Source organism: Giraffa tippelskirchi, chromosome 8, assembly GCF_054371585.1.
Source record: "Giraffa tippelskirchi isolate mGirTip1 chromosome 8, T2T-mGirTip1v1.2.pri, whole genome shotgun sequence".
NCBI classification, from domain to species: domain Eukaryota; kingdom Metazoa; phylum Chordata; class Mammalia; order Artiodactyla; family Giraffidae; genus Giraffa; species Giraffa tippelskirchi.
This window is the reverse complement of record NC_137282.1, coordinates 4,069,584-4,095,102: the sequence shown is the minus strand read 5'-3', so window position 1 is coordinate 4,095,102 and position 25,519 is coordinate 4,069,584. Positions and strand designations below refer to the sequence as shown.

Here is a 25,519-nt window from a genome sequence, read left to right as displayed (position 1 = left end):
GTTTCATAGAGGAGTACATCCTATAGCTTTAAGCTGTCCTTTTTCCAAAGAAATAAAGTTCTCCCGAGCCTTGCATAATCACTGTGCATATGCTTGAACCACATATCTTATTCCCAGGAAGCCCCACATGTGAAACATATATGATACTCATAATACTTCCTATTTCAAAATAATGAAATAACTTTCACCGGAAGACATTTTTTAAAATGCATTTAAAATGAACCCTTCCCCAAGTGACATCTGTGACACTTCCAAAGACAGGGCACTTTTAGAATGCAAGGTAGAGATAAGACCTGCTGCTCTACAAGGAACTGGAAAAATGAAACTTTGCACAGTTATTCGGGAATCCGGCTCTCCAAGAACAAACAGCCAGTCTCTCCTAACTTTCCCTTCTCAATAAGGAAAATGAGTGCTCGGCTTCGAGGTATGCAATGTTCTGTTTGTTTTGGAGGAGTTAATGTAAACATTCCACAGTTGCATTGCTAAGATGAAATAGAAAAATAGGAATCAAGAGTTCACCAGTAAATAGACTGCTTACAATCAGAATTCTATAAAGCTTTCCTAACACGTCAGAACAATATGGAGCCCTTTTCTTAAATTATGGGGGGAAAATGTATTCTTGAATTATTCTGGTCAATTTACTAGTTCAGCTGGATCCAGTGTAGTAGTGAAATAGTGAAATAAATCACTTTCTGATCAGCAATTATGGTGGCCAAAAAATTCAAAGAATCAAGAAGCGAGTCTCTTTAGCCAAGAATGTGAGGTCCTACCTTCCCCTCTGGTTTTGTGGAAAACTGTCTCTCTGCTCTGACACCACATAAGTTACTGCATAAGTCTCTGGTTCTCTTCACTTCATTTTGGAAGACTTCTTCCTTTCCTGTCAATTTGGTTTCCCACCGTTCTCTTCAAACTGCTCTTAAAAGATGCCAGGGTCCTGGGATTCTCGAAGACGCCACGTCACTGATGCCTGCCCCTCCTCCTCTCCTGGCTCAGTGGGTCCTCTTCAGACCTTCCCTGTGTGCTTAGCCGAGGCCTGGGTTCCTAGGCCCACGTTTCTTGGCTTTATTTCCTCATGCATTCCACACATAACTGTCAAGTGCCTTTTAAGTGCCTGGCAATGTCTTAAGGTTCTGACTTCAGCTCCATTTTCACTCTTATCTCTGTAGCTTCTCCCCCTGCAATGTCATCCAGCCTCCAGGCTTTATTCACTCTCTTCACCCTTTTGGGCCACTGCTTTAATATACATTCTTTTTGTCTCTTTCCTGGACTTTGACAAATCTGCCTAAATAATCTTTCTGCTGACAGTTTTACTAACTACCACTCATCCTACAGAAAGTATCTTTCCTCTGTCTTTCCTTCATTGACTTCTCTTATATTTAATATAAAATGTTCCAAAATGTCCCCAAATTTAGATAACTAGGAAGATGAGAAAAATGGATGATAAGCCCACATCTAAAGTCAACCATTTCACTGTTACTGAGCTTTCTGCCAGAATTTTTGCAGGTACACTTTTTTTTTAAAGGAGTTGAGAGGGTAGAAAAATTATTTCAACCTTCAAAAGTTACCAAAATATGAAGTAGAAATCTTTCAAATACCTTTGTTGAAGCCAGCAAAATGCTGAAAAGAAACTTGACATAGATATCTCGCCCCCCAAAAATTAGAAAGAAAAACCAAATAAAGATCAATCTCATTCTAGAAATTATGCAGAAATAATAAATAAAACATGAGCAAATATAATACAGTAGAAAAATTAAAAATGGTAAATAAAATACTAAAAAATAGCTAAATAGTAAAAACTTTATTGCATTAAAATGGCATGTTACAAGGACAAGGATAAATTTTAATCACTGCTTCAAACGTTGCCAAATTTGACTTCTGATAAAATTCAAACTGCACTAACTTAAAAGAAGTTTGAGCAAAAATAGGAACAAATGATACGTTCTTGACATGATACTAATTTCATTTCAGCATCATGCTTAACAGCTAAAAATGAGAAAAACTTCCCTTGATAAGGGAAACAATAAAAGGAATTTCAATTTACTCTTGTTTGCAAAATACCAGACAACGCATTTAGAAAAGAGAAATATAAGGTATAAATACAAGAAATAAAGTAAACTTATGGCTATTTGCAGATGATTTGCTAATATCCATGGAAAACTTAAGATTATCAACTGGAGGAAAGTAATAGAAACATAAGATCTTATTCAGTATTTTTTGCATAAATTTCACAAAAAAGACTATTGGTTCCTTCGGAGGAGCAATCTATGAAATAGTGCTCATTGGCACTGCAAATAGAATTTGGAAGTGATTCTTCTTTTTATTTTGAAGCCATTTAAATAAACTGAATTTATCTGACCTTTGAAGGTTGAACAATTAACATGTTAAAAAATGAAAAAAAGCAAAATGCTACGTCTGATAAAAAGTTTGGTAGGAAGCTAGTAATAGACAAAAGACAACAGCTTTTTAAATAAATAAAAAACAATTGCTTTTTAATAAAAACAATAACCAGACAATATAGTGCATTTAAGGATACTATCTATAATAGCAAAAAGTGTACAGATAAATTTCAAATGACAAATGCAGAGTGTAAAAAAGAAAATAAAACTTTAAGATTCTGCTGAGATCCATAAAGGTCATGAATAAATAGAAAAGCATATCTTAATATTGGATAGAAAATGTCAAAAATATAAAGAATGTTAATAACTGAATTTCTAAATTTGATGGGATCCTAATGAAAACTGAGAAGTTTGGGGAGTAGCAGGGCTTTAAAAATACTGGGTGTGCAAACTAGATGTTTGATGGGGGTTAATGTCTAAAAATATATATCATACAACTTAATAGCAAAAAACTATATATAGTTAACCCTTGAACAACATGGATTTGAACTGCACAGTTCCACTTACACTCAGATTTTTTTCCAATAAATACTACTATAATACTACACAATCTATGGTTGGTTGAATCCAAGGATACAGAACAGCAGATATGGAGGGCCAACTGTTAAGTTACACATGAATTTTCATCTGTGTAGGAGTCTGTCTCCTTAACCCTCTTGTTGTTTCAAGGGTCAACTGTCATCTGATTAAAAACTACACAAGAGATCTGAATAGACATTTTTCCAAAGAAGTCATACAAATGGCCAACAGGTATATAAAAAAGGGTCCAGTATCACTAATCATACAGAAATACAAAGCAAAACCACAGTGAGATATCCAGCCTCACACCTGTTAGGACAGCTTTTATCAAAACATCTAGAGATAACACATGTTGGCCAAGATGTAGACAGAGGGGAGCCCTTGTGCACAGTTGGTGGGAGTGTTCATTGGTCGAGCCTACATGGAAAACAGTAGAGAGACTACTCAAACAGTTTAAAAGAAAAACAAAAAGACCTACCATGTGATCCCGCAATCCCACATCCAGGTATATATCTGAAGGAAAACAAAATCAGTACCTGAAGAGACAGCTGAGCTCCCCTGTTCATTGAGGCATTATTCCAATAGCCAAGATAATGTAACAACCTAAGTGTCTGTTGATGGATGAATGGTTAAAGAAAAAGTGAAATATACATACAATGGAATATTATTCTGCCTTAAAAAGATCCTGCATGTGTAACAATATGGATGAACCCAGAGGGTAATATGCTAGGTGAAATAAGCCAGAAGGAAAAAGATAAACACTACATAATCCCACTCACAAGTGGGAGGGAAAAAAGCCTAACTCATAGAAATGCAAAACAGAGTGGTGGTTGCCAGGGGCTAGGAGTGAGTGAAATGGGAAGATATTGGTCAGAACACTTTAAGTTGTTAAGATGATTAAATTCTGACGGTCTAATACACAACACAAGGACTATAGTCAATGATACTATATTGCAAACTTGAAATTTGCTAAGACAGTAGATCTTAAGTATTCTGACCACACAAAAAAATAAATAAAGAGGTAATTATGTGAGGTGACAGGTATGTTACTTTTAACATGACTATGGTAAATAATTCACAATGTATATTTGCATAGTATCATTACATTGTCCACTTTAAATATATGCAATTTTATTTATCAGTATATCTTTAAAAAACTGGAAAAAAGAAGAAATTTTTTTCAATTTTAAAAATAAAAATACTAAATTACTCTGAAATTCATCTGGAAAAAAAATGAATACGTTAGAATATGTAAGAGAAACCAGAAAAGATAGGAGTGATGATGAAATAATATATATGCAAAAATAGATAACTGAGTCACTTTTGCTGTACACTAGAAACTAACACAACATTGTAAATCAACTATATTTCAATTTTAAAAAAGATAGGAGTAATGAGAAAAGACAAGCACCGTCAGCATTTTAGAGTCTCTAAAATCATAATATTTAAAATAGCATTACACAGGTGGAGGAGTGAACAGACACAGCAATGAAACAGAATCCAGAAATGGACACAAATGCATAGGGTGATTTTGTCAAGTAAAGACAGAATTTTTATTTAATGGAGTAAAGATGAATTATTTAATAAAGGGTATTTGAAAATAGACTAATTGTTGGAAAACTTAACTGGATCACTGCTCAATTCCTTACAATAAAATTAATTCTAGAAAAATAAAAAATTTCAACATTTTTAAAAAAATAAAAATTCAAAATATCTAGAAGAAAATTGGTGAATACCCAAAAGTCACATAGGCTGTTTGTTCTATTTGATTTAAAAAAATACATTTTTGCAGGCAAAAATGACAGTAAACAAAGTCAAATGACAAATGAAAAGTCAGTGTCTTTACAATACGTTCAACAGAGTACTAGCTCTAAAGATCTATTTGATAAGGTGTCATTTTAATACGAAAAAATGTTATCTTTATTTTAACTTTCATTCTGTAATTATGAGTGAAGTTGAACTTCTTTCCCTGTGTTTACTGGCGGTTTACATTTTTGACCTGTTCTGATAACTGGCTCACTTTATGCCGTATATTTTTATTGCTGTGCAGGTGTGCAGGAGCTCTTTGATTGTCAGCAGTGTTATTGGTCTGACAGATTTAATTGCTTGTCTTTCTGTACCAGCGTATAACAGTACAGAATTGTAAATTCTATCAAATCTACAATCTCTTTCCTCATGGATTCTAGATTTCATACCTGTTTTAAAAGGCATCTCTTCCTATCCAAGTTAACAATATAATATTATAGCAGATGTGTGATATACATGCAATAAATTTATGTGTCTTGTGATGTGGGAGGGTCTACATTTATTTTCTTTGCAAAAAGCCAAGTATCCTAACACAATTTACTGAATTATCTGCTCTTTCTTCACTTCGGGCAAACTTTTGATATATTCAGTTGCTACACATCCTTAGATCTGTGTAGGACTCTTAATTCTATGCATGAAATTATTTGTCTGTATTCATGCCATCATTATGAACACCAAATTACAATAACTTTTTGTTTTCTATACTGTCTGAGAGGACAAGTGCCTTATGTATTCTTATTTTTCAAAATATTCTTGTCTATTTTCACACAGGTTTGTTATTGGATTTTTTTTTCTTGTTGTTTGGTTTTTGCAAATAAATATTCGAATCAGTTTGGCAGATTCTCCCAAAATTCTACTGGAATGTCACTGGGTTTAAGAGTTTCACTGAGAAGACTGACACTGCTCCAACGTGGCCTTCCTAACAGGAAGCGTCACTGGCCCACACACTCATTCAGATCTGATACATCTCTCTGTAAGGTTTCATAGCATTTTCTTTCCCAGAAACGTTTTGTACCTTAAATTAATTCATACATATTTGGTGCTTTTGTGGTCAACAAACGGGCTAATTTTCATTTCATTTTCTGAGCATTTATTCCAAGCATAGAAGGAAGCCTATGATTTTGTATATTTAGATTATGCCCCTTTAGGGAATTGCCTAGTTTTAAATAAATTATCCTACCAGCATCTTGTACCCAGTGCGTGGGTGCTCATTAGTCGCTTCAGTCGTGTCCAGCCCTTTGTGATCCCACAGACTGCAGCCTGCCAGGCTCCTCTGTCCAAGGGATTTTTCAGACAAGAATACTGGCAGAGTCACCACGCCCTTCTCCAGGGGATCTTCTCAACCCAAGGATCAAACCCACGCCTCTTGTGTCTCCTCCATTGCAGGCAGATTCTTTACTGCTGAGCCACCAGGGAAGCCCGTTGTATTCAGTTATTACAACAATTAACCATGCATATTGATCTATCTGTAATATTTCTGTGTCTTCCACAAATAATGTCTTATTTGCCTTTGTGTCAGTAAAACACAGAGCTGTTAAATAAATATTGGTTTAATGGGTGGTGCTTCCTGAATGTATATTCCAATCCTGTCCATAAGTTGCAGATTGAATTTCCAACTGCGTGCTGAACATCTTCATACTGGTTTTCAACGACTGTCACTAGACATCTCAACGTCCTCTTTTCTTCTCTTTTCCTACCTCCTCTCTCACAATCAATCATTTATTACAGCTTAAAAGTTCTACTTCTGGACTTCCCTGGTGGCTCAGTGGTAAAGAATCCACCTGCCAGTGCAGGAGACACGGGTTTGAACCCTGGTCCGGGAAGATTCCACATGCTACGGAGCAATTAAGCCCATGAGCCACAACTACTGAGTCTGTGCTCTAGAGCCCGGGACTCAAAACCACTGCGCCCACTTGCTGCAACTACAGAAACCCTTGCATCCTAGAGTCAATGTTCCGCGATGAGAAGCCCAAGCCCCACAGCTCGAGAGTGGCCCCTGCTTGCCGCAACTAGAGAAAGACCCAAACAGCAACGAAGACCCTGCACAGCCAAAAATAAATTATAAAAAAGTTCCACTGCTTCAGTGTTTTCACCTCATTTTCATATAAAAGAAACAAGTCCTCCTATTTAAAAATCTTCCATGGTCAGTTCCCCACTGCCTAAACAAAACCTAAACTCAGGATGGAATCCGAGACCCTCCCCAGGCTGGTTCCATCTACTTTCCAATTCCCTCCATGTTCACTCTGACTGCCTATAAGCAGAGACTGAGATGGGGACTCAGATGGATTGGGGAGCTGGTGCTCCCAAGAGAAAGGAATGAAGGGAAGTAGGATGGGGACGGAAAGGAACTAAGCGGGGACGTGGCCCCAGCTGGAGTCTATGCCAGCCGGGTCCGTAGGCTGCTCCTGACCAGAAGATTCAGTCGGTCCCCCTGAGGCCGAGGGGCTCGCTCTTTTGGACCCCGTGCCAGTCAGTCACATGAGCTGAAGATGCGGCAGAGGTAGCAGGTGAGCTCGCTGTTGAGGCGGGTTCCGTTCACCGGAGGGGGATTGTCTGACAAAGGGCAGACCTGTGACCTCGTTAGAGCTGGGAGAGGGCTAGCCTCCTAGCAGGGATGTGGGAAGGGCAGCAACAGCATCTCTGGCCAGCTCAAAACTTGTGTCCCCTGTTGCCCTGAGCTCCAGCCACTCAAGAACCCTCATGTTTCCCAATATGTCCCGCACCTCCATCATCCCATACCTTTTCCTGGAGCAATCTTCCTACCTCGCCCAACTATCAAAGACCTACTCAGATGGCAACATATTCCAAACCCTTTCTCATCTGTGATAATCTCGGGTCTCCTCTCAATTCATTAGCCTTGTGTCTTCCTTGGGAGTTTCTCTGTACCTCTCCTGTAGCATTTATTTGTGTGCTTTTTAATATGGTTTAATGTCCACAATTTTTCCCTTCAAATCAATGCAGACGTCATTCATTTTACCTGCTCTCCTTTTACTCTCCTGCTTGTAACAAATAATTAGAAGCATCTGCTTCCTCAAATTTTATTAACGCCTTTGGTGTGAAAAGTCAAAGCCATCTTTTTTTTTCCCTTTTGTAAGTACCTAGTGTGAAACCAAAGAAATGTTGAATTGAGTTGAATCCAGAATAATATAAAAATAAATAAATAAAAAGCAACCTTTTTTCTTCATGCTCCATCTGGCATGGAAATAAAGAGACTTGTTTGCGGCCTTTCTTTTCATTCTGTTCCTCTCCCCTGTTTTATGATTCTACCAAACCTTCACTATAAACATTTTATTCACTGTCTACATTTTTTTATGTACTGACAAAAATCATAATGCAATTGACTACCTTCTATTATAAGTCAATCTTTTATATCTTTTAATGGTGATAATTGAGAAATCAATGGTTTTGTGTTCTGTTTTTGGAGTTTCACCATCAATTTCCTTTATTATGTTGAGATCACTTTATCTCTCGGAAAAATATGTGGTCCAAAACATTGTTTGAAAAGCATTACCTTTCAAAGACCTCTTATATTAGGCATTTGACACTGGCTTTTGATATAGATACAGACTTGAATCCTCATGTGAAAAGTAGACTCATTTATTAGAGACAATCGATGCCATTGTTTCCAACATGCTCATTCTATAGTCAGGGAAATGGAGATTCAGAGGTTACGATCAAGTTTCACAACTGCTTAAAATCCTTTAGTAGCTTTCCAAGGCCATAGGATGAAGTGACGACGTCTCAGTATGGCATGCAAGGCCCTCCATGACTTGGCCTCTAATTAATCACGCAGTATAATTCCAGCCAAAAAAAAAACTTATATTCTGCCAAACTCAGTGTGAGCCTCTCCCTCAGTCTTTAAAATATCCTGTTTCCAGTATCTTGAAACACATGTCAGCACTCTCACTCCTATCCCATCAACCAGCTAGCTCCTACTGATCCTTCAGCTCTTCAGCAAGATACGACTTCTTCCGTGCAATCTTCCCAGACACCCCTGGATGGTTTTAGGTGACCCTTCCTCTTCAAATGCTCAATATACTCTGGACTTACACACATCATGCTGACCTGTAATGCCTGCTTCCTGGTCTATGACTCAACTCTGTACCTCCCTCACCCAGCATTATCCATCCTCCTTACTATGTTCTATTTATTTTTTAATGCTCATTTTATTCTATTTTTCCCCTCTTTTGATCAAACCAAAAGGCATGTGAGATCTCAGTTACCCTACCAGGGACTGAATCCACTACCTCTGTACTGGAAGCACGGAATCTTAACAACTGGACCTCCAGGGAAGTGCTTCTATTATTTCTTTCATAACATTTATTACCTTCTAACATCCCATCTCTAGTCTTTCCAATTCTATTGTTTTCCTCTATGCACAAAGACTTGGGTTTGTAGGACAGGGTATTGGAGAAGAGGGAGGTATGCAGAGAAGGAGATCCTTGAGGTTCCAGGAGAAGGGGACGACAGAGGATGAGATGGTTGGATGGCATCACCGACTCGATGGACATGAGTTTAAGTAAATTCCGGGAGTTGGTGATGGACAGGGAGGCCTGGTATGCTGCAGTCCATGGGGTCGCAAAGAGTCGGACATGACTGAGCGACTGAACTGACTGACTGAACATATTATCAAATTACTCAGTGTTCACTGCTGGTCATGATAGAGTAACTCATATTGAATTAGCACAACTGACATAGCAGTTAGAAAACTGGAAAAAAATATTACACAAATATATTCAGATACTGGACAACAGGCAGCACTGGGTTACAGTCCCTGGGAGAAGGAGAATTCCAAAGCAGGCCCCACAATAGCCCTGGCTTTCTGCCTGGAGTCACTGTCCAGACTGCACTGCAAGTGGGGTGCAGCCCAAGCAGACCCTGGGGGTCTTGCTGACCTGAGGAGAGATATTAGACCTCAGAGCTGCTGAGGGGACTTGGGTTTGCAGGACAGGGTACCGGAGGAGAGGGAGCTGTGCAGAGAAGGAGCTCCATAAAGTTCCAGGCATTTACAGCAGTCATAAACTGAATACTAGGCTGTGCATGTGAGGACAAGACTCCACAAAGCTTGGAAGAAAGAAGTGTGAGAGCGATGAGCTCAACACAGCCTCTAGAGTGGCACAGGACTGGGAGTCACAGGAATTCTGGCCAGCAAGCGACCCCTGGGAAAACGTGCGCCAGGCAAGTACATCTGCATACAGGTTTGCAGAAGAAAAGGAAGAATGAGGACAAAAAAAGGTTTTTAGAAAAAACAATGGCTAAGAAAAAACTGTTGCTGTTGTTTAGTTGCTAAGTCATATCCCACTCTTTTGTGTCCCCATGGCCTGTAGCCTGCCAGGCTGCTCTGTCTGGGATTTCCCAGGCAAGAATACTGCAGTGGGTTGCCATTTGCTTCTCCAGGGTATCTTTCCCACCCAGAGATCAAACTTGAGTCTCCTGCATTGGTAGTAGGGTTCTTTACTGCTGAGCTACCTGGGAAGCCAAGAAAAAAACCACAAAGCTACCAATACAAAAAGCTCAGCTAATCCTAAGCAATATTTTTAAAAATCAGAAGAAACAAAGAAGAATAAAGGCTACATCCAGGCACATTCTACTCCTATGTTCAAACCAATGCAGAAAGAAAAATCTTTAAAAGTAGCCAGGAGGAGGGACAAAGACACACATTCCAAACAGAAACAATGTAAGGCAGAGCGACAACATTGATGAAGTGCTGGAAAGAAAAGGCTGTTACCTGTGAATTATCTAGTGGCTCAGTGAAGAATCTGCCAGCAATGTGGGAGACCTGAGTTCCATCCCTGGGTTGGGAAGATCCCGTGGAGAACCGCACGGCAACCCACTCCAGTATTCTTGCCTGGAGAATTCCATGGGCAGAGGGACCTGGTGAGCTATAGTCCATGGGGTCGCAAAGAGTCAGACACGACTGAGTGACTAACACTTTTCAGAAACAGTGCAAGGTAGAAGACAAAGCAACATCGATCAAATGCTGAAAGGAGAATTATCTATCTAGAACAGATAGATGAATAGGTGAATTATCTATCTAGAAAAATATCCCTCTCAAATGAAAGCGGAATAAAAATATTTCAAGATGAACAGATGCTGAGAGAATTTACTACCATCAAATCTGTTCTACAAGAAACGTTAAAAGATTTTTCAGGCTGTAGGAAAGTGACGGTGTGCAGAAACTCAGCTGTGCAGAAAGGAATGCAGAGCACTGGAGACTGAGAGAAAATGACAGGGGTGGGAGGAGGCCCCAGAGCAGAAGATCCTAGGATGTGAACTCAGCGGGTGAGTGAAAGACAGCATCTAGGACAAGAAAAGGATTGTTTCCAAGACTGGACAGAAGAAATAATAGACAAACTTGGAACTTTTGTTGTACCAAAATCAAGGACATGGTCAAAGAAAGATGGGGACATGTCAAAAGGACTCAGAAGCCAACTAGAAAGTCAACAAAATAATTCTTAGCAGCAAAATGAATCATGGCAAACATTAATTGTATCCTGTTGATTAAAATGTGAAGCCATGAGTCCATACTGATATAAAGAAAAGAACGAATGAATTCAAAGTTTATGAAGAGCTGGAGATCTGTTTAATGCCAAAGTACATCCTTGTAAGAGGCTTGTGAATCATGAAGGAGAGAAAGTATAACTTCACATAGCCTGCAGACACCATCATAATCAGGTAACCAATGTGAATGTCACCAGTAAGGGACAAACTGAAATTGTGTGCCACCTGATATAATACAGTAAGCACACAGCATCGCCTCTTTGGTATTCTTGCCTAAGATGCATAATCTGAACCATAAGAGAAAACATAAGGGAAAAAAATCAAATAGCAAGTCTACAAAATAAACATAATGACCTTTCCTCTCCAAAAGTGTCAAGGTTACAGAAATCAAGGAAAGACATAAAAACTAAAGACAACAGATGATACTGAAGGGAAACTTTTGCTCTATATAGAGGATATTATTGGAACAACTAGGAAAACTTGACTGAGGTTTTGAAGATTAGGGGGCAGTAATAAATCAGTGTTAATTTCCTGATTCTGATGGTGGTATTGTAAGTGTGTAGGAGGATGTCCTGGCTTGTAGGAAATGTGCAATAATGGAAAGTATAATTGTACTAAACCCTCCTAAAGGTAGAGATTGTCATTCAAGATAAAAAACCAAGATCCTGCTATACCCTTTGTACTAGAAACACGGTTTAAATATAAATAATGCCTTCAAATATTATGTTCACTGTTTGCTTTCCCCCAGTAGTTTGTAAAGCTCATGAAGACAGGGATTTGGCACACAGTAGTCACTTGTAAAAAAAGTTTGTCTTATGAATAATTAAGTACTCCTCTTAGACTGTACACTTGAGGACACAGCCCATGTTTCTGGAATCACTGTTTCTCCATGGCCTGGTAAACAGAAAGCCCTCAGTAAACACTGGTGGAATTGTAACTGAAAGTGAGGTCCGGCTGCTTGCTGCTCAGTAGCCAGTAAAGAGGTAAGGTTGGTGGAAAGGAGAGTTTGCTTTATTTCGGAGGCGATAACCTGGGGCAGAGGGTGGACTCTAGTCCAAAGGCTGGCTCCTCCCACCCCCACTGCCCCCCAGCCACTGACAATCAGGGGGAAGAGCTTTTATAGGTGGAGAGAGGGTACTGCCCCCCGCTGCCCCCCAGCCACCGACAATCAGGGGGCAGAGCTTTTATAGGTGGAGAGAGGGCACTGCCCGCAGCAGCCATGCAGTCAGCTCTGACAGTCATCTTGAAACTGGTCATGTGATGGTCTGACCAGCATCATCGTGGTTGTTTTATATTCAGCTAGTCTTTAGTTTCAAAGTTAACGTGCTCCCATTTCTTTGAGGCCAGCTATTGAAATTGAGGCAGCTAATGTCCTGGCTACAGTCTGGTCAGTATGTAGTTAGCTTCCTCCATCTGGTAGGGGTTACAGTGTCCACAAGACAGCTCAAAGGATACGGCTCAGGATACTTTCTATAGCCCTTGAGAAGGGACTAAAAGTCCCTGACTTCTCTTAATCACTGAACTATTATTATTTAGTCTTGTTGGAGAGTTTTCCTTTGCTTCTGCCTTTTCTCACTTTTTTGGTTAAGCTCATGGTTTGGCAGATTTTTTCCATGACAAAATCCAGGCCGAGGACGTGGAGGGAAGGATGCTATGGCCCTGCTCTTTTTCAATCCCCATTTTTTCCCTGATACTCCTCAGTCTTGAAGAGGGACAGGTACAGAACAAGAGAGGGAATAAAATTTTGCATAAAGGTTAGTCATGAACGTGGCAGAGAACTTGGCTTTTGTTCCACTGCTATTCCAATTCTCCCCAGTTATTTGAGAGAATGGTGCTAGTGTGATGACTGCTGAAGCAGGGCACAGTCCTGCCTAACTGGGGAATGGATACAGAGTGGAAATCTCAAGTCCCAAGCTTAGCAACAATATTTTATATTATAAACATATTATCTCTGATTACTTTGTCATAGATTACTTGGACAAATATTTGAAAACTAGTAGACATCCTTCTGGAGAAGGCAATGGCACCCCACTCCAGTACTCTTGCCTGGAAAATCCCATGGATGGAGGAGCCTGGTAGGCTACAGTCCATGGGGTCGCTAAGAGTCGGACGACTGAGCGACTTCACTTTCACTTTTCCCTTTCATGCACTGGAGAAGGAAATGGCAACCCACTCCAGTATTCTTGCCTGGAGAATCCCAGGGACGGCGGAGCCTGGTGGGCTGCCGTCTATGGGGTCGCACAGAGTCGGACACGACTGAAGCGACTTAGCAGTAGCAGTAGCAGCAGACATCCTGCAGTGAGAATAATAATCAAAATGTGTCTTTGTTCTACCCTCTGAATGTGTTTCTTCCCCCATAATGGCCAACGCAGGTGCACAATGGCTGTTTAATAGGCCACAAACAGGCCAACTTTGTTATCTTAAAATTCAAATTAAATCATATATATGCCAGAACGACTTCCCCGTGCCTCAATAGGTGAACTTTTCTTCCACCATTTTCCCCTTTTAATTGCAAATCTTTCCATTGAAAGCATTGATAATATATTTTTCCAGTGTTGCCATAGTGGCTTGTTGCCTACTCTGAGTTCATTGATGTCCCTTGGTGCCAGGCTTACTATTTGTTTATATATTGGCCTTGTTACCCACATTGGGGCAAAACTAATCAGACATAGCAAACAACTACAGAGGTATGTTGATGGGGACACCTTTGTATAGGCTATTCATTTTATCACTTATACCCAAACGTCACACAAGCATTACACGTGTGCTTTTAGCAGTAAACTTAAAGCCAGCAGTGATACATAAGTCATTATATCCTGTGATAACTTCACTAGACATTTTTTTCCATCTGAACACTGGAGTCAAAAATAGTCCGAAGCAAATAAATAGATTTCCATTAGAAATTTTTAAAATTTTTTAACCAGGTCAGCAGTATGACGTGAAAGTTCTCACATGTTTTCCATGTAAATTAACATACCAAATAATCCTAGTCATATTTCTTCCAAGATGCCTAGGGGCCATTTGAAATACTCAGAGTTAGCTAGAGAGAGAAACTTACAATCTGTTATCAAAAGCAGCTTAATATTCCAGGAAAATTTTATTTTCTTGACAGGGAGAAATAAAACCAAACTCCAGTCTTGTACCAACTTACTATTAATAACAAAGTTCATTTACCTAATTAAATCCAATACAATTTTAATCACTCCTAACAATGTATAAATTTTTTTTCTCAAAGTCCCCTTTACTTTCACAGACTTTTTATCACTTTCTGGATATTAATTTGTTTCTTATTTTCCCCCAAACACAAGCAACCAGCTCTAGGATAAAATTATTCTCCTTTTTTTCCTCAATAAAAATATCTCCAGTCTTTTTTACCTCTCTTGCCAACAAAACATATCCCACTTGGTTTACATACTGAAATGTTTCCCTTATAACTCTAGTAGTTTAATTACATATCACAATAATTGTCCTTTAAAAGACCTTAATAAGTGTTAACTGACAAAGGATTAACCTCCAAAATATATAAGCATCTCATACAGCTCAATATTAGGAGAATGAACACCGAATCAAAAAATGGGCAGAAGATCTAAACAGACATTTCTCCAAAAACATACAGAGATGGCCAAAAAACACACGAAAAGATGCTCAGCATCACTCATTATTAGAGAAATGCAAATCAAAACTACAGTGAGGTACCACCTCACACTAATCAGAATGGCCATTATCAAAAAACTAAATGCTGGAGGAAAGGGAGTCCTCTTGCATTGCTGGCAGGAATGAAAATTGGTACTGCCAGCGTGGAGAACATGATGGAGATTCTCACAAAGTAGGACTACAACCACCATTTTCTTGTTGTTTAGTTGCCAAGTTGTACCTCCTTGCAACCCCATGGACCGCAGCACGCCAGGCCTCCCTGTCCCTCACCATCTCTTTCTCAGAGTTTATCTGCATCAGTGGGATTGCTGGGTCGTATGGCAGTTGTTGGTGTTTTTTATAGTTTTTTTTGGACAGCTTTTTTTTTGAACTGTATATAAAAAAACTACCATATGGCACAGCAATCCCACTAATGAGGATATACTCTGAGAAAACCACAATTCAAAAAGGCACATGTACCTCAATGTTTATAGCAGCGCTAACTTACAATAGCCAGGATGTGGAAGCAATCTAGATGTCCATCGATAGATGAATGGATAAAGAAGTGGTACCTATATACAATGGAATAGTACTCAGCCATAAAAAGGAACAAATATTTGAGTCAGTTGTAATGAGGTGGATGAACCTAGAGCCTGTTATACAGAGTGAAGTAAGTCAGAAAGAGAAAAACAAATATTATATAGTAATGCATATGTATGGAATCCAGAAAAATGGTACTGATGAACCTATTTGCAGGGAAGGAATGGAGACACAGACATAGCGAATGGACTTGTGGACACAGGGTAAGGAAGGAGAGCGTAGGACAATTGAGAACGTAGCACTGACATATATACACTATCATGTGTAAAACAGATAGCTAGCGGGAAGCTGCTGAATAGCACAGAGGCCCTGCCTGGCCCTCCCTTAGAGGGGTGGATGAAGGTTGGAGGGAAGTTCAAGAGGGAGGGGATACAATAATTATGGCTGGTTTGCATTGTTGTATAGCAGAAACCAACTCAACACTGTAAAGCAATTATCCTCCAATTAAAAAATAAATAAATAAAAATATATTTAAAAGTCCTTAACAAAACCAAGATACAAGTAATTACACTGTTATACCAGTATTTTCTGTTTGGCAAACTTAAGAACACACTCCATAACCTCTAAAAACATACATTTCTCTCATAGCACAGTTTCTCTTTAATGGGTACAAGATGCATGTTTAGTGAACCCAAACGCCTTTTAAACTTCTACTAAGTAACCCAAAGCTGACGTCTCAGGCAAAGTGGTCTGTGTTTGTGTTTTAATGACATGATAAGAGTTAACTTCAAGCTTTCTCATAAGCATATTTTTGTTCTCCTGGGGTCAAAATTCAGAAAGCAGTTTTTTATCAAATTAGCTTTCTCCAAATGCATATGCAAAAAGATCTAGTTTTGGAATTTCAAGAGTTTCATCTTAACCAATTTTCACTGGAGAACACTGTTGCCATACATTCTTTAAAAAAAATCTTTTTCTTTAGTCATAATTGCATAACTCTGCATTCAGTTGGGTATATTTTTCCCTCTCTCTTTTGCCTTTTGTTTCTCTTCTTTTCTCAGCTATTTGTGAGCCCTCCTCAGACAACCGTGTTGCCTTCTGTCATTTCTTTATCTTGGGGGTGGTTTTGGTCACCACCTCCTGTACAGTGTTATGAACCTCCATCCATAGTTCTTCAGGCACTCTGTCTACCATATCTAATTCTCTGAATCTATTTGTCACCTCCACTATATAATAATAAGGGATTTGACTTTAGGTCATACTGGAGTGGGTAGCCTAACCCTTCTCCAGGGGATCTTACCGACCCAGGAATTGAACTGGGGTCTCCTGCATTCCAGGCAGATTCTTTACCAACTGAGTTATCAGGGAAGGCCCATACCTGAATGGCCTAGTGGTTTTCCCTACTTTCTTCAATTTAAGTCTGAATTTTGAATAAGGAGCTGATAATCTGAGCTACAGTCAGCTCCAGGTCTTGTTTTTGCTGACTGTATAGAGCTTCTCCATCTTCAGCCACAAAGAATATAATCAATCTGATTTCAGTATTGACCATCTGGTGATGTTCATACATAGAGTCATCTCCTGTACTGTTGGAAAAGGGTGTTTGCTGTGACCAGTGTGTTCTCTTGGCAAAACTGTTAGCCTTTGCTCTGCTTCATTTAGCATTCCAAGGCCAAATTTGCCTGTTACTCCAAGTATCTCTTGACTTCCTACTTTGACATTCCAATTCCCTATGATGAGAAAGGAGATTATGCTCAAAATCCTTCAAACATGGCTTCATCAGTACATGAACCGAGAACCCCCAGATGTACAAACTAGATTTAGGAAAAGCAGAGGAACCAGAGATCAAATTGCCAATACCTTTTGGATCACAGAAAAAGCAAGGGAATTAATTCTGCTTCATTGATTACGCTAAAGCCTTTGACTGTGTGGATCAAACAATCTGTGGAAAAGTCTTACCAGACCACTTTACCTATTTCCTGAGAAGCCTGTATGCAGGACAAGAAGCAACAGTTGGAACGGGACATGGAAAAATTGATTGGTTCAAAATTGGGAAAGAAGCACATCAAGGCTGTATATTGTCATCCTGCTCATTTAACTTATATGCAGAGTACATCATACCAGGCTGGATGAGTCACAAGCTGAATCACGATTGCTGAGAGAAATAGCCACAACCTCATGGCATCTGGTCCCATCACTTCATGGCAAATAGAAGGGAAAAGGTGGTAACAGTGACATATTATTTTCTTGGGCTTCAAAATCACTGCAGATGGTGACTGCAGCCATGAAATTAAAAGAAGCTTGCTTCTTGGAAGAAAAACTATGCCAAACCTAGGCAGCATATTGAAAAGCAGAAAACATCACTTTAGCAACAAAGGTCCATCTAGTCAAAGCCGTAGTTTTTCCAGTAGTCGTGTATGGATGTGAGAGTTGGCCTATAAAGAAGGCTGAGTGCTGAAGAATTGATGCTTTTCTAACTGTGGTGTTGGAGAAGACTCTTGAGAGTCCATTGGACCACAAGGGAATCAAATCAGTCCATCCTAAAGGAAATCAGTCCTGAATATTCACTGGAAGGATTGTTACTGAAGGTGAAGCTCCAATACTTTGGCCACCTGATGCAAAGAGCTGACTCATTAGAAAAGACCCTGATGCTGGGAAGGATTGAAGGCGGGAGGAGAAGGGGACGACAGAGGATGAGATAGTTGGATGGCATCACCGACTCAATGGACATGGGTTTGAGCAAACTCTGGGATTTGGTGAAGGACAGGGAAACCTGGCATGCGGCAGTCCATGGGGTCACAAAGAGTCAGACACGACTTAGTAACTGAACAACAACAACTCACATAACTAAAATTTTTCTAATGAATTGAACCTGAATTTCCCATTTTACAAAAGACGACCAAGTTACCAATCCTACAAATGGAATAGATGCTCACAGAAGCCAGAACTGCCATAAATCCCCCAAGAGAGTGAGTGACAGGGTCCTAAGCAAACATGTCCCAACACAAATGGTCCTCGAAGTCAGAGACACATCAGAACCAACAAACAAAAACGCCCAAACAGCACTTTGTGCCCCAAAGAGAAGTTGGCCAGCGTGCACACCAGAGGACTTACTGGGTCTCGGTCTCCTCAGCTAGTCCAGGCGCATGTCTCCATTCCACCAAGGAAAAGCGTCAGCTGGCAGCCAGTGCCAAGCAGGGGAGAAACAGGGATGATCCCTGAGACAAGTGGTTGAGGCAGCTGCTCGGAACACACCCCCCAGTCCTCCGCTCAGGGCGAGGGAGCCACCAGCGTGGGGACCCTCTCAGAAGCGGGTAGTAACGGCCCTGGTTCTGCTGGTGGGGGTGGGGGAGTCAGGAGCCAGGTATCGCGAGAGTGCAGCGGCCTCACGTTGGGCACCAAAACACCGTCACGGAAAGGGGCAGTCCATCTGCCTGTGGCTTTGAAGCCAATACAGAGGCAAGGTTGGTGGAAAGGGAAGTCTGTTTGATTTCAGAGTGGGCAACCAGAGGGCGGGGGGATCTCCGACCCAAAGGCTCACTCCCGCTGCTGACAATCGCGGGGGGGCGAGAGCTTTTATAGACGGAGAAAGGGGCTCCATGCAGAAACGGCACAGTCGGCTCTTACAGTCACCTCGACACTGGTCATGCGGCGGTCTGATCAATATTATCTCGATTTTAGTGCAACACGCGGGATCTTAGTTCACTGACCAGAGACCGAACCCAGGCCCCTTATACGGGAAGCATGGAGTCTCAACCACTGGACCAGGAGGAAAGTCCCAACTGTTGTTTAAGTACAGTTAGTCTTTAGTTCCAGGGTCGGTTTGTTCCCATTTCTCTGAGGCCAGTTCTCAGAACTGCGGCAGCTCATGTCATGGCTACAGTCTGGTCATCATATAGTTAACGTCTTCCACCTGGCGGGGGTTTCAGCATTTATAAGGCAGCTCACAGGACATGGCTCAGAATATTATCTACAGCCCTTGAAAAGGGACTGAAGGTCCTTGACTATGCTCAATGAGCACATTATTTGGTATCCTTTGACTGTTTCCCCTTGTTTTTACTTTTTGTCACTTCTCCAATTAAACTTATTCTTTGGCTAAAGTTTTTCTATAGACAAAAGACAGGCTGAGGACATGGAGGGGAAGAACCATAGGGTCCCGATCCATTTCACAATGAATACACAAATTAAGAACTAAGTCATCTGCCTCGATGCTATGGAATGAGGCTAAATTCACATGGAATTTCTTGCCATTAAAAAAAAAGAAATTAAAACAAATAAAAAAATTAACTTAAGCCATTATTTATTAAAAATTGTAAGGCTCCTGAACCATGAAGACATACATTTACTAACTTATCTATTATCTACTGCCACCTCTTAAGAAAAAAAAAATCCTATAAATGGAAACATTTTACGGAGGTTTTTATTTCTGCTGGAGTAGATATCCCAGGTATTCATTACCAGATGGTCATGATAATGGCTGTGAAATTTCATTACCACTAAAAGTGCAGGGCCCAGCAAAACCTTGCTCACAGAGGTTTCAGGTTTCTTATACGATATACTGATAACATGAATTAAAATATCTTCTTTTATTTTTGCCCTGATTTTATTCTTGCCTGGACTTTCATGGGTGAAAAAAAGAATTCACTTTCCCACTGCAATCCAATATATATTAAACCATTTTCCTTCCATAGAAAATGCGACTGGTTTTAAAAAACAAAATAGGAAATAATCTCAATTTCTTTAATAAAAAAAATCTTCGGCTGACTCTGTATTTTGTCACTACAAAGCTAATATTTGACTCAAAAATGCCTCACCCATATTCATATTTATTCATCTCTTCTTTCTGGTATTAATTCAGATACTGAGAAATAGAATAGTTAAATCACATTATAATAAAAGCATTCACACCAGGGCTCAGCGAAGTGACCAGCAACACTTCACCGAGACTTGGTCTCCATTGTAAACCATTCTACCTGAAAATGATTGCAGACCCATCACATGCTATTTTGTCAACCCTCTGTATACTTCATTGCTATCTAGTGTTAGATTTGAAGCTGGTCCTTTGCAGCAAGAACTATGTCTCTGTGTATCACTCAACATATACACTCTACTGGCCCATCCCTTTCATTCAGCTGTCATTGATACTATGGAGTTGTACAGATTACAAATTCTGCCTTAAGCTCCAGTCAGCTCTTACCCAGTAATTGGATAGACAGATTTGGCCCAGCTCAGCAAGTCTGTACTTCTGAATGCAGAAGAAGTCCTGAATTGAAATGCAGCAGCCTTGCCAGTTCAGGATAAACAGCCTTCCATGGGGGAATTTAGAAAATCGCCTTAAAGAGCACTTTGAGTCCCCTTTCTATGTCTTTACCAGTTGAATTTCATAATTTATGAATATTTATGCACCCTTACATATTAAAATAATAACCCAGAATATCAACTTTGTTGAAAAGGATTTCTAAACTTTAAATTTCAAAATGTTGGCTTAATTAAAAGTAGATGTTTTCTAACTTTCTGCATCCAGGTGTGTATAGACTTGAAGCTGATTTTCAGACCATGATTTTTTGTGGCTGTTTTCAGGACAAAGCATTGCTACAAAAGAGAAGCAAATTACATGGATGCTGCGAGCCGCTATTTAATTTCAAGAATCCTAAAATCGAAAGTTAATGTGATCACAGCACGCTTGCTCTATAATGAAGCTTAAATCTGGAGTATTCTAATACATTTATGTTCAGTATGGGTACGCTTATGACACAGTGAAAAACTCCACCTTTTCACTTCATAAATACACTGCTATATTGACCCCAATATAAGGTTCTGAAAGGCTGCCCTAATTTTCAAAAGAGGGGAACATTTCAACTTGCAAAATAAACTCTTGTCACATAAAACTTTCCGTTTCTGGCAGGTAGGCAATGGAAGGAGGGGAAATGTGTCCTGACACCCCTTCCTTCCTTCTGCTTTAGGCGGTTCCAGCCAGCGTTACTGATACTGACATTTAAATACAATTGCTGCCTTAGCTTGCCAGTCAGTCTGTTAGAAGTTGCATTCTCTTTCTTAGTCCAGTCCAGGGTTAAGGTCTCTTTACAGAGTCAAGTATTGTTAGAAACAGAAAGCCTTTGGAAACGGAGATCTTAGAACAGATTTAAGGTGATTTAATCACCTCCCTCCTGCAATTCTTCCACCAGCCTCTCTCCTCAGAGTCTCCAGGGGGAGGCTTGGTGAGGAAGAGGGAACAGTTCTTTGCAAAAGTAGGGAAGGCATTTGTGAGCTGTTGTTTTTTTGCTACCTGTCCATGTCAAATCTTTAGCTTGAAGAAGAATTCTGATCCTCTAGACAGGTACCATTTTAAGTGTAAATCCTGGCTTTCCACTGACTGTGCAGCTTTATTTAAGTTCTCTAACCTTTCTAAATCAGTTTCATCATCTGTAAAATGGGATTACTGCTCCCTACTTTACAGGCTTGTTGTGAGGATGAGGTGAAAAAAATGTATATGAAACAACCTTTACCTCAGGAGAAGCACTAAGTCATATTAGCTATTATGGCTACAATATCTGAAAGAACACGGTAGTATATCCCAGGCTTTACTGTCTACTGCAACTCCATTTCCTCTTTTCTTCCAAACGGCTGGGCTGTTTATCCGAGGCTTCTCACAGGAAGAGGGTGCATGGCTGAGCTCTAGGAAAATGTAAACAAAAGGAACATGTGCCTTTAGCTCAGAGCTTTAGGTCTCTAGCTCCCTACTGGAAAAATGCTGGAGGAGCCCAGTTGAAAGACACTGAGATTTGTTCAGTTGAAAGATGCTGAGTGGTTAGGAGGAGGCTGACCTGATGTCTTTCCTCAAATTAGCTACGTTGAAAAGAACTTGTCGGGATAAAAGTGAAAATATTACACATGAATTGTCAGCTCCAGAGAAGGGACATCACCTTCCAGCCGACAATGGCTTTTCCAGGCAACTGAAATTCGCCAAGAGTGGTGAAGGCAAGTCCTCACGGCTTCCAGCCAGCCCTGTAGGGAAACCCACTCATTTTCATGTTAAAAACTTGCTCTGCCAGGTACAAGAGTAAGAACTGGTCACTCCATGATCCAAGCACCCACACCGGTCTTATACAACAAGAGGGAGAATCCAAACACACGCAAGGAGCTGAAACAATTTTCAGGTAAAAGCCTAGAGGAGTTGAGCTCCCTAGCAGCACACTGGCCCACCACGCAACTTCACTAGCGAATTTGACCCCAAATTCAACTTTAAAATGGGGAATAAATCTTCTCTAACAGAAATGAGGGGCATCAGAGAGTCAGCCTCTAGCTAACATCCTGGCCAGATTCATATATATATATATATATTTATATATATAGAGAGAGCTCTTTTTTGCAAGTACTCACTTCACTGGGAATTAAAGGAAATCTTGCTCTGAAAATGACGAAGATGGGGCTCTTTTCTTGCATACACAGTAAAGTGGGAGAAGGCCAGCTTGATAGAAACGCCTTTTCAGAATTCCGACCTTAAAGAAGCAAAGCTCTTCCAGGGGAACTTGCACCATTCCTGTTCACGTGTCTTTGAGATGTAAACATTCTACTAGATCTTCTGCATTTTGTGTGTGTGTACACGCTTTGAGAGCTTGGTCTATTCCATCCAGAAGGCACACACATGGTGTTAATTTGGCAGCCAATCAAATAAGCTGGGGTTCTGAGCAATCTTTTGTCTGATTATAACCATTCTCAGGGGCTTTTCACCATCTTAACCTTCTTTGTGTCAGCCTGTGCAACAAAGGCCTTCACTTTCTTAAGACTATTTTTGGGAGTAAATTTTCTGGATCTTTGAAAGCTACATCCTTCACACTCTCTGGTAGGGAAGACTCTTGTGACTTACTGGTTTAGTCACTATTAAGATATACCTCATCAATGACCAGAGGATGGATCCTTTAAATTGGAGAAATTCCTAAATTAGTAAATGTTTGAGAGCTTTCATTATCAACAGCTGTTTTATTGGTAACTATGGGGGAAAACATAGCTTGTCTTTTTCTACCTTCTAGCTGGTTTGTCCCCCCATGCTGCTAAGTCACTTCAGTCGTGTCCGACTCTGTGCGACCCCATAGACGGCAGCCCACCAGGCTCCACCGTCCCTGGGATTCTCCAGGCAAGAACACTGGAGTGGGTTGCCATTTCCTTCTCCAATGCATGAAGGTGAAAAGTGAAATTGAAGTCGCTCAGTCGTGTCCGACTCTTCGCGACCCCATGGACGGCAGCCCACCAGGCTCCACCGTCCCTGGGATTCTCCAGGCACGAGCACTGGAGTGGGTGCCATTGCCTTCTCCGAGTCCCCCCATAGTCACCAACAAAACAGCTGTTGATAATGAAAGCTCTTTTCTCAGGGGATAAAAGAAAGGAAAGCTTCTCGGACTCTTTTTGAAAGATCAAGACTTGTTGGTTGGGTCCTAATGAAAACCAAAGTCAAAGGTATAAAACTTGACATAACTGAGATGAACATTTATAAAAATTGGTATATATAAATGGACTTTGTATAAGATGGTTACATCTCTTTTGCTTAATTATATTAGAGGATAGATATGTTTTGCTGGTAAATAGTTCCCCTGCCTAGTATTATAAGACAGGGCATATATATTTGTGCCTCAGGAAATATACTTTACAATATAAAGCAAAACTGGGGACTAACATTCAGGGGCTAATAAAGGTAATAATGGAGATTTTGCTCTGGGTCTAACCTGTGCACTCAGAAAGAGGGCCTTTGTTGAAATGCCAGCATTTGAAGGCATGATAAATTAAATCCTAAAGTTCTAGAACACAGAACTCTTAAGTTTCAGTTTAGTTGGAAATCTCACCGATATAAAAAAGCAAATTAAAGAAAATATGATACACTAAATCAATCTTTTAATACCATTTAAGCTACAAACGAGTTCTATGGAGAATTGAAAGCAACTACCTTTGTCTTGCTAATCTCTGCAAATCAGAAATGTAAATATAAACCACAATAACCTGAGACTGAGCCTAATTAGCTCAATCAGGTTAAAACCTGAAACCAAGAGAGGAAAAAAAAAAAGAGAGAGAAAGGCCTTTTAAAACTCAAATTGCTGAAAAAGCTCCTTCACCCAAAATCTTCCATAGCCTCCTTAGGGGTTTATCAAGGAGAAATACAAATCTTAAAACTCTTTTCCACAGCTAGTAGAGCCTTGGTCATCTGAGCAAATAAATTTAACTTATTCCAACTTTCAAAATAACTAGTAAGTTTATATTGTAATATATTATAATTCTATGACTGCATTATTATCTTAAAAAGTTATATGTCACAAGATATCCAAGTTTTTTTGTAAACTGCATTGCAAACAGATCTTTAACCATGTCATTTTAAGCCTTCTGTCATTTACAGACCATTTACTAATTTAGTAAATTTTTGGTCCAGGAGACAGAAAGGCAAGCACGTATCTCCAGGAGCTGTGCCGTGTAAACAATATTGGAGGAAAATTCAGCTCGAGAGAGAAACTACATGAAGATGCAACTGTGGAAAGCTAAATCGGACCCTTCATGAATTGAAACTTTCTTATTTGTTTTATAAATAATAATAATTTATTTGTTTAAACTTTTTTTAGTAAACTGTTTTACCCTGATGCTTTCATAAAATGAAGATATTTAAGAAGGCTTGTAAAAAGGACTTCTTGACAAATACAAGTTTCTGATAACTTTTAGAAAATACCACTGACCTGGGTAAAAAATTACAAAATTCTACTGGAAAACCTGATGACTTCATCCAGACTAACGGAGATTAACTTCATGGGACTGAATGAACTGATAAAAATGATTTATAATTTTATGACTTTTTCTGAAATATACTGGCTTTAATCTTTGTTTTCCAGAAAAACCTTTCTTCTTACACTCTGACCTACAAGTTCAAGCATACTTTTGTGAATAAAGATAAGAAATTTATCTTTTTCTCTCTACCTGATCCTTCTAGATCTTGGCTTCAGCAGCTGGCTCCCCTGCAGACCTGAAGTCTTACTGTGACCAGATTACAACTAAATTATACATTAGTATTATTTTAATTTGCTCTCTCTTGATGCTTTTGAATTATTTATGCTTTGTATATCTCTCCTCTGCACTATGATTTTATTAATGTTACT

At 39.7% G+C, this 25,519-nt stretch overlaps 1 protein-coding gene and 1 long non-coding RNA gene across 13 annotated transcripts in view; one reads left to right on the top strand and one right to left on the bottom strand.

Annotated features, from left to right (window-relative positions):
* Window positions 1-18,723, bottom strand: part of RARB (retinoic acid receptor beta) — a 1,227,259-nt gene extending 1,208,536 nt beyond the window's left edge. For all 12 annotated transcript variants that reach the window (XM_081521062.1, XM_081521064.1, XM_081521065.1 and 9 more), the window contains exon 1: window positions 18,504-18,723. The gene's annotated coding sequence lies outside the window, so the exon portion shown is untranslated. The remainder of the gene's footprint in view (window positions 1-18,503) is intronic.
* Window positions 18,718-25,323, top strand: LOC145517842 (uncharacterized). Its single transcript, XR_014062379.1, has 2 exons — window positions 18,718-18,853; window positions 24,805-25,323. It is a non-coding gene; the product is annotated as an uncharacterized LOC145517842 (long non-coding RNA).
* The last annotated feature ends 196 nt before the right edge of the window (window positions 25,324-25,519 follow it).